This window comes from Aquila chrysaetos, chromosome 23, assembly GCF_900496995.4.
Source record: "Aquila chrysaetos chrysaetos chromosome 23, bAquChr1.4, whole genome shotgun sequence".
In the NCBI taxonomy this organism is placed as follows: Eukaryota; Metazoa; Chordata; class Aves; order Accipitriformes; family Accipitridae; genus Aquila; species Aquila chrysaetos.
The window spans coordinates 18,526,689-18,535,440 of record NC_044026.1 but is presented as its reverse complement, the minus strand read 5'-3'; the positions used below and the strand labels follow the sequence as shown (position 1 = coordinate 18,535,440).

At 44.8% G+C, this 8,752-nt stretch overlaps 1 long non-coding RNA gene across 3 annotated transcripts; it reads left to right on the top strand.

Annotated features, from left to right (window-relative positions):
- Nucleotides 1-620: 620 nt before the first annotated feature.
- On the top strand, nucleotides 621-6,197 carry LOC121232567. 3 transcript variants are annotated; one of them, XR_005931230.1, is made up of 3 exons: nucleotides 621-1,656; nucleotides 1,917-3,942; nucleotides 5,763-6,197. It is a non-coding gene; the product is annotated as an uncharacterized LOC121232567 (long non-coding RNA). The 3 variants fall into 3 exon arrangements; XR_005931229.1 differs by lacking the exon at nucleotides 5,763-6,197 and having other exon boundaries at nucleotides 1,917-1,973; nucleotides 2,702-4,425; XR_005931228.1 differs by lacking the exon at nucleotides 5,763-6,197 and having other exon boundaries at nucleotides 1,917-3,442; nucleotides 3,671-4,425.
- The last annotated feature ends 2,555 nt before the right edge of the window (nucleotides 6,198-8,752 follow it).

Genomic DNA, 8,752 nt, shown 5'->3' with positions numbered 1-8,752 from the left:
CTTCCCTGGAAACATTTGCTCCTCTCTGCTATAAAGAGGAGTCGGAGTGACTAATGCAGATACCAGTGCCCGCTTTGTAACCGTCTGCAGTCAGATAGAGGAATCCTGCCCTCCCTGCCCAGCTTGGCCCGTAGCCAAAACACACTTAAATTGCTGCCTAAACTTAAAAGTATATTTGAGGTTATTCCTGAACTTGTATTGTGGGTAAAGTGTTTTCACTGACGCTGGGAGGCAGAAAAGGGGAAAGAGACGTGGGTTTCTTTTTTTCCCCGTTCACAGACAGAGTAAATGCTTGAGAAACAGAGAAACAAAACCCAAGCACCGGCATTGCCTGGACCAGGACTGATGGTATGGGCTTGGAAAAGTAAAACTGGGAGCACTTGTTATGGCTGAGGGCTGGTTGAAGGAGATTTGAAACTATATTCTTTGTAAATAGGTGTGATTGCATCAGAGGACATCTGACTTGTCCAGCAATCCTTCTTCCCCACAGAAGTGACCTGGCAGGGACCACCCGGACCGGTCGGCGTGAGCAGCTGGCACACATCTGTCTGCAGTGCACAGCTTCAGCCCACAGAACTGCCTACAGTCCCTCCCATTTATCCCCAACTGGGCCAGGACTCACCAGTTTTAATTACACCAGTGGGTTTTGTTTCAGTGACTCTCCAGATTAAAAATCTCTCCAAGTTACAGTTTGCTTTCTCTTCCATGCCAAAAAAAAAAAAAAGTCTGGTTTTGCCATGCGGTAGCTGCCCCTGGGTACCCTGCTGTCAAAGCCCGGCAGTGCCGGGGCACTGTAGTATGACCGCAAGGTAAGGAAGGCAAAAGGAGCCACAGGCGGAGCTGATGGTTCTGATTAACATTACGAACCTGGTGTGAGGCGGGCACCGGTACCCCTCGGGACCTCTGAACTTGTGCTTGGTTTCCTTACACAAGCGAAACCACCTTAGCTACCAAGAATGAATCTTGGCGTAATGACATGCTGGGCTGCGGATGGATGATCCCATCTGCATTTGGAGCAGGCTGTTTCCCCATGGTGATCCACCCCATGCTGCTGATACTCACCAACACCTCCGGGCTGCCCGGAGGGAGTGCTCCTCTGGGGAGCTGCGAAGATCTGGTGCGGGGCACGACTGTTTTGGGGTCCACAGGGAGGGGACGCTGGCAGTGATGAGAGGGCTGGGCAGGCTCTAAGGGAGGAAGATGGCTCTGCCACCCAGCTGCCACGTAGCGGGAGTTTTTTTCAGCGGCAGCGGAGCTCTCGGTTTGGCTGTGTGCTGCACAGCTGTAATTCTCCTTTTGGACGTGACTTTTGGAAAGAAAACCTCCTTCATTCTTCTGTTTCTGCCAATCTACTTCTGCGAGGCACTGCCACCCTCCCTTAGAGGATTAAAGAAGAGAACAGTGTGCACCCTTGGAACATGAGATAAACTGGTAAAAGCCACCCGTCCTTGCTGAACATGCTTGTTCTGCATCAAAACTGTGGGTGATTTGACAGAGGGAAAAAAATGAAGGAATGATGAAGCTGTGGCAATTCTGCTGCTAACATGCTTTTCAAGATGAACCGCAGATAAAGTACTGCCCCTCCCATCATGATGTCACTTTGGTAGAGATTATGAGAGCTGTACTCGGTTCACCTTGTTTTGAGCAAATTTTCAGGTTTGGTTTCAGCCTTATCTGTTGGTAAGGGCAGTTTCATTCATGGGCCAGTCCCAACCGTCTCAGAGGAGCGGGTGTGTTTTGCCACCTGGGAACAGATTGCTGATCTTCAGGTTCAGTTTTTCACATGAGCAAATCTGTCTTTCAAATATTGCTTTTGTACTTTTGTAGTGAAGAGTTCGGGGCGGGGGGGGGGGAAGCCCAAGGAAACACACAGATCAGCTGAGCACTGTGATTTCTTTTCTGTAATTTACCCACAGGGTTAAAAGAATGCTATCCAAAAGCATCTGTGTGAGGACAGATGCCAGGATTAAGAGGTACAATGTGTATTAACACCACATAAATCTATATATTGTTTGAGTCTGAGTCAGAATATCATAAAAAAGCTGAAATGTGGCTTCACAAGAAGGATGTAAAGGTATTTTACCCTACTCTACTCATGAGGAAAGTAGGAAAAGTCACCCTCCCATTTATTTGAGGTGTTAGGAATGATTTGCTCAGTAAAAACATCCATCCACTTTGTTTATATTTGGAGTAAACGGAAAGGGAGAGAGATGGCGTCTAACCAGAAACTGAAGATGAACTGCCTGATAGTCTGCTGTCTCCAACACCCAGAGTTTTAGAACGAAGGCTGGCAAATAGTTAGTTTTAGGAAAAGCACAAGGCATTGTCTGTTTTCCTCCAGCATCGTACTCCAGCACTGGGAGAGAAAGAGAAAGGTGCAGAATAATCTGTTCCCTCCCGATAAAGCGTAGCAAGTTATTTTCACAAAAGAGCAGTGGAATTAGGCTGAACTCCATGATATCTGCATAGAAATATTTTTACATATTGAATCAAAGTCTGGTGGGCCTCCTTTCAGCAGGAGAGATGGATGCATCTTTCTTCTGGGGTCTGTGCCTATTACATGCTACATTCAGTACTCCGGCGGCTTTATTGATGTAATATATGAGGTACTGGAAAGAATAAATGCTTAAGAAAAATTATCAGCCTGGGGACAAATGGCATTATCACTAATTGCACTTTACTAATTCTGTCTACTCAAAAGGAAAGGAGGTAATCTGGAACAAAGTATGTGGTTACTGCAGGATGAAGAAATTCTGCTTGGAATTGCAGCTCGCAGCGAGTGACTCATATTGCACAAACAGCCGAGGTGTGGGTAGCACTAGCAGACAATTGCCTGTAATGACTACCGCGTGCAACTTAATGAATGAAGCACTGAATAAAGAGCTCTCTGCAAGTTGCAGCTATGTGAATGGCGAGCCTTTCATTTTAAGCTAGAGCCCTGTATCACAAATATTAGGTTTGATAAACACGTTTTCAAGATGTTTAAGTATATCCGTGAATGGGGTACAGAACTGAGACAGCAGATATTGCATCTGATTTCTAGAATTTCAGTCTGGCTGTAGCGTTTTGAGACTCAAAATGTACTTCTATAAAGGCAAACAATCATTTCTGAAAGGTACATTCCATTTTGGGTTTGATGTCGATCACGGAAAGGATGTGGCTATTATTTTTATTCTGGTCCAAGCTCATGTTTTCAGATATTCCATGTACATCCTGCTGTTCGTACATGTTCTTCCACTAGCCACCTGCAGTAGCACTGCGCAGATTGTGAGCAAGAAGGGCTATGTTCCTCTGGCACAAGTCAAATATGCTGTGATGGGGCACTAAGGACACTCGTGGCTCACATCAGACTAGCATCTGCGGTTCCCAAACCGTGTCTGGCCTGTCCACTGTCTGGGGCTGCCTGGCTAGCAGCTAGTGTGCAGTCAGTGGGAAGGAATAGGTGAGCGCTTCATTCTTGTGTCAATATAGCCCTTAGCAGTCGTGATGATGTTTGACAACTGAGCTGACAGCCTGCCAGGTGTTATTTCAGGTGCAAGGGCCATGCTTCGCAAAGGCTGGGCTCTGAAATAGACCAAGGAATACTGTGAGTTATTCCTAGTCTCCTGTTTGAAGTAGTATTTTAAATAGAGTAATGATTGTATCTTAATAATCAGATATATTTGTAAAGGCTTATCATGGAACCTGCACTTCTAAGGACGATAACAGGCTATATAATGAATGAAGCACTGAATTAGTAAAGACTTCTCTGCAAGACATCTTTTATGTGAATGGGAAGCCTGTGATTTGAAACTAAAGCTTTACCTTTGATCTTGATCCGAAAGTGTCCTCAGCGCTGTGTTGCAAGATGTTTCTTGCAGTGCAGCCCATCCCTTTGTGTCACCACCTTGGCTTAGCAGCTAACATAGGTCAGATACTGAAACTGCGTTTACTGACATCAGGGTGACTCCTATTATCAAAGCAGCCCCCTGTGAAGCCAAACCAACAACAAAACCAGAATTATTAGCTTACAGGAACGGTGTGTTACCCAGCACCAGTTTTATTTAGCCGATTTCAATCTATTTTCCAGATTTTGAATATGACCGCCTTTAGTTTCCACGCCGATTTTGATCATGCTGAGTTTTAGCCGAATCTGAGTTGTTGCTCTCCTGCTATGCCCCGATCTCAGTGTCTGATCTCTGTGTCTATGCTACCTTGTACATCCTGGGCACAGGTGTCCTGTCCAAATAACAGCTAATAAATGTAGTCAGTCACCTTCTTCCCACTTACTTCTTTGAGGTACAAAACTGACAATCCTATGGAAACAAACCAAGTCATAGATACTGCCACTTTCGCTATATACTCAAAGCAAAATCACTTTAGGCTCCCTGATGTGTTCTTTTTGTTCTGCAAGTCTTAATAAAAAGAGACTGGTTTGGGTGAAACTTTTATCAAGTCAGATAGCCCTCACATGCATAAAACAGTACCACCTCCATTATAGATGCTGTTGCTGTTTCTGTGCTGTTGCTGTTGATTTCTAACAGCCTTGTTTAAAGAAGCTGGGTTTTTTAGAATAAGAGCTTATGCTTTCTTGCCTTACTTGATAGCTTTTCTTCTCTTAAGAAGCCTTCTGACAGGATCCATCATTATTCACTGACCTCTTAATTTATTTTTTGTGTATGCACAGTCTTGCTGATTTAACAACGTCTTCATTATATAATGAAGATTGTACTATACACAAGGAGAAGAATCCATTCCTGATATAGTTCTAATCAGGGAATCAAAAATGGGAGAACTTGAACAAATCTAGGACACGTTTGCAGCGCAGGGTTAACTTAAGATCAGTTCTGAGAAGCGTATAGTCTGTGGACCTTGGGGAAACCATAGTCAATGCAGAAGTTTATATTATTTATAAAAAGGAAGGTGATCTCATGTGCTACAGACCCACGGAAGTGAGAAATGGAAAAAATGTACTCGATCGTCTTGACCTCAGCTTAGGCTTGCTCTGTGCAATACATTTTCTGGTGCTATCTCCAGATTTGTTTTAAAGGTGACTAGGGATTTATTGTTTGTTGCAATCTTTGTTCATTTCTAGAGAATGGTTTTCACTCAGAGCTGAGAGGGGAACCTGAATTTCCTTTGTCCTAATGTCAGGTCATTTCTCCCATTTTTCCCAGATAAAGACTGCTTGGCTCCTGGTGCTAATTGCATTGGAAGGATGGACAGTTTAACCCTGAGCAGCGACAGTACTACTTAATACAGACAGCACCACTATCAAGAAATAAAAATGCCCAGGCATGTTTCTTGAATTAAAAACCTGAGAGTCAAACACTAATGGTTACAGCCTGGTCATTGATGGGACAACTTGCACAGAAGAATCGGGAGTGTATTATGGGCTGTGCTGGTGCTTAGCCATGACTGTTCTCACAGCTTGATTAAAACGGGACAGAATGGGAGAGAAAAGCAAGCCTGTTGAAAATGTCTAAATTAGAAAGGTTAAGGGTCTAAAGGTAAAAAACTGAATGGCTAAAGGAATGGATGCTTTCACTTATTTTTGTGTCCAGTTTGAAACATCTTGGAGAACTTCACAGAGGTTTAGTTGCACAGCTACCAGACTTCCTCCAGATCACGCTCCCTCTGTGACTCTGAAGTCTGCTCTCTCCATGCCAGGCCATTTGCCTCTCAAGAGACTGAAAGCACTCAAGCTTCAGGCATCTAATAGGTACAGGTCTAGATCCCCCCTGTGTTTCAGATTCAAATTGTTTTTTTCTTTTTTTCCTTAGTTTTGAAGACAGTTTGCTTGACATAGGATCTAATTTGAACAAGTGCAGTACCAATGACAGAAGAATAAAATGAAAGAGAGGTAGAAATATTTTTAGTGAAAAGCTAGCCCTATACTTCGTTGAAAAATGTCATGACTCAGAGAACGTCAAATGGATTGAGTTCTCCATGGCTCCTCGGTGACCCCCACAGATGCTTCCTGCCTTGAATTCGGCGTGTTTGTAGCCTTTTGTAGGCTACTTGCATCCCACGCAGACATCCCTTCACCAGCATCCTGTGAACCTCTAGCTGTGTTTCCTTGTGAGTGCTTCCTACAGCAGAAGGACCGGTTTCTGCTTCGCCGTAGCCAAGCGCGCAGAGAACTCGGCTCGCCTGTACGATGGTGCAAACTCTGCTAAATGAACGGTGCCTGTCTGACCAAGGCAAATACCTCTCCTGTAAATACGGTAACACGTCTGTTGTTTGATTTTTAGTGTTGACTCAGACTTTGTGTTTAAGTAGAGAGAGTGAAGGCAAGTGGCTCAGGACTGTAAAACCACAGCAAGACTCGGTCTCCGCTGGCACCATTCCACACACAGTTTACGCAGACTTATTCCAGCCTTTATCCTGTGAGCGCACGACTTGTCCCTAATAACAGTATTAATAGTGATTCCCTGCTCAAGCGCGTGATCGGCCACCAGCCACCTGTTTTTGGAACAGCTCAATCCCAAGCCAAATAAAAGCTTTCTAGCTAGTAATGACACGCTAGTACACCTGGTGCACTTCCTTGCAAATAGCTCCCTGTAAATGAATGATATGAATCTTAACATATACTTTATAGGAAGTTTTTAGCCAAATGTAACCTCGAGCCCGAATTCCCCTCTCTCCTCTCCTCCCCAAATGTTCTTTAACTCCTCTGCTGGGAACAATCCTTGGCCTTTAAATCATAATGTGCAGCTATTGAGTTAGAAATAGGCTTGGCACAAAGGGTTAGCCAAAGCTTATACAAACCAGTTTTTCCAGGTTGTGTGTGAGGAGTGTGGTTTAAAAGAGTGGAAAGTTACCAGAAGCAGCACAATGCCAGGTGTTAATGGATAATCAGAGGGAAGGATCGCAGAAACAACTGGGAAGCCTTAGCCAGGAGGATGGGAAAGCCAAGCTTGCATTTTGAGGGGGGAGTTATAACAGGGTCCCTGAACTCAGAGAATGCAAAACACGAGTTGTAAAGGCAAATCTGAGGTCACTGCAAGTCACTTTGCCCTGTCTGAGTATAGTGAAGAAACTGAGGCAGAGAACACACACAGCATATATTATTTGTATCAAGAGCTATTTACTTTTCATGCCACTACGTAAGCCTTGGGTCTTGGTTTTCTGTGCAGGGCATGTGTATATATACGTGCAATTGCATTGCGTGTGCACGTACATCGTCTCATGCATGTCATCTGCCACTGAAGAGTTAAGTGGTGAAAAGGAAGGCTTTGCTTTCTGCGGTGGTACCGAGGAGCAGAGCAGGAGGCCAGTACTGACTCTTGTGGGTAGGGACGCAGACCACCATCTCTCAGACAGCCTGCTAGATAAGGAATTTGCACCACAACAGTATAGATAAAATTCATGAAGAGGTTACCCACTCTAACTTGGGTAATGTACGGTGTCCCTGACTTCATACTTACGCAAGACTCTTTCAGCCACTGCCTTTCTTTACCTTTGTACCATCACAGCACCCCAGGAGCAGAGGCAGAGGCAGGGAACGCATGCAGTGCCTGGTGGCTTCCAGAAACAGCGGATTCCTGAGCAGCCAAAGAGGGAGTTTGACCAAACCTGTCATTCTGAAATAAGCCGTTCCCTTGCTTTCTACTCCTGGGCAGTCCCGGGGAAGCAGGGGGCAAAGCCTTTCCCTGCAGGCACCTTATCTTCCTCTGACCTTACCCAGCAGGACTGCACCAGAGCCGCTGTGAGCAGGGCTGCCTGCGGCTGTAGAGGATGCTCAGCAGATGTAACACCATGAGGATTTCTTTCCAGTGCCTTGTGAGTCGTCAGGGGATGAGGTGAATCCCATTGTGGAGCTGGTAGGCAGTGCTCCGCTGACTGTATTAACTGGTTTTCTGCTGGCTGAGACCTAGCTCAGGCTTAGACATCTGCACTGCAGTTGGCCATGTTCAGTGAGGTGATTCCCTTCCTTTGGGAGCTATTTTGTGATCTTTGCATGGAGGAGGCTAGAGAAATGCAAGGTGTTATTAGATGCAGTGATGTATTTCTATAGAAAAAAATGATCTGATGAGGAAGTTGCTGAGCTAGGAGGCAGGACTCAGTCACAAGACTGAGGACATCCCAACTGGTTTTGAGATTCCTTACACAGAGGAGAGTATCATCTCCCACCTTCTTCCTGATGTCTCTTATCAGTTTGGATCGTAAAGGCTCTGAGACAAGGTTACTGTGCACACCTGCAATGGCAAAGGCAGTGAAACTGATTTTGTTCTGGCCGTTAGTGAAACTGATTTTGTTCTGGCCAATAATATGAATTACAAGATGGGCAGATATTCTGTACAGATAGGACTCTGCCAGCCTTCCTCCTTCAAAGCAGCCTCTTGCTCTCAGCAAGGCCCTTTCGTCAGGGTGCCGTTGTATGACATTTGCTTTTGTATGTCATCTCATGGATTAGACTCTTACAGTGTTCTCTTTTTCAAGAGGCATTGCATCCTCCTCCATGGCTAGTTTAATGGGCCAATTTGTGGAGTGAGCAGTTACTTAATGTGAGAAAAGGATCAGAGTTTAGTCCATCAATGAATTGGCATTATTAACCTTAATTCTTGCTGGACTTTGTTGCATCTTCTCCTTCCTGGTTGCTTCCCATCACGCATTTTAGCCACGATGTCCGGTTCGGAATACCGAAACAAAGATATAATTGCTTTGAATCTCTGATGAGATTCAAAGCTGAGACTTTTCTGGAAAATGAAGATGGGAGGTCAAGAAAAATTTGGAATTTTCCTCCTGCCAAACCCCACGTTGTCTGTGA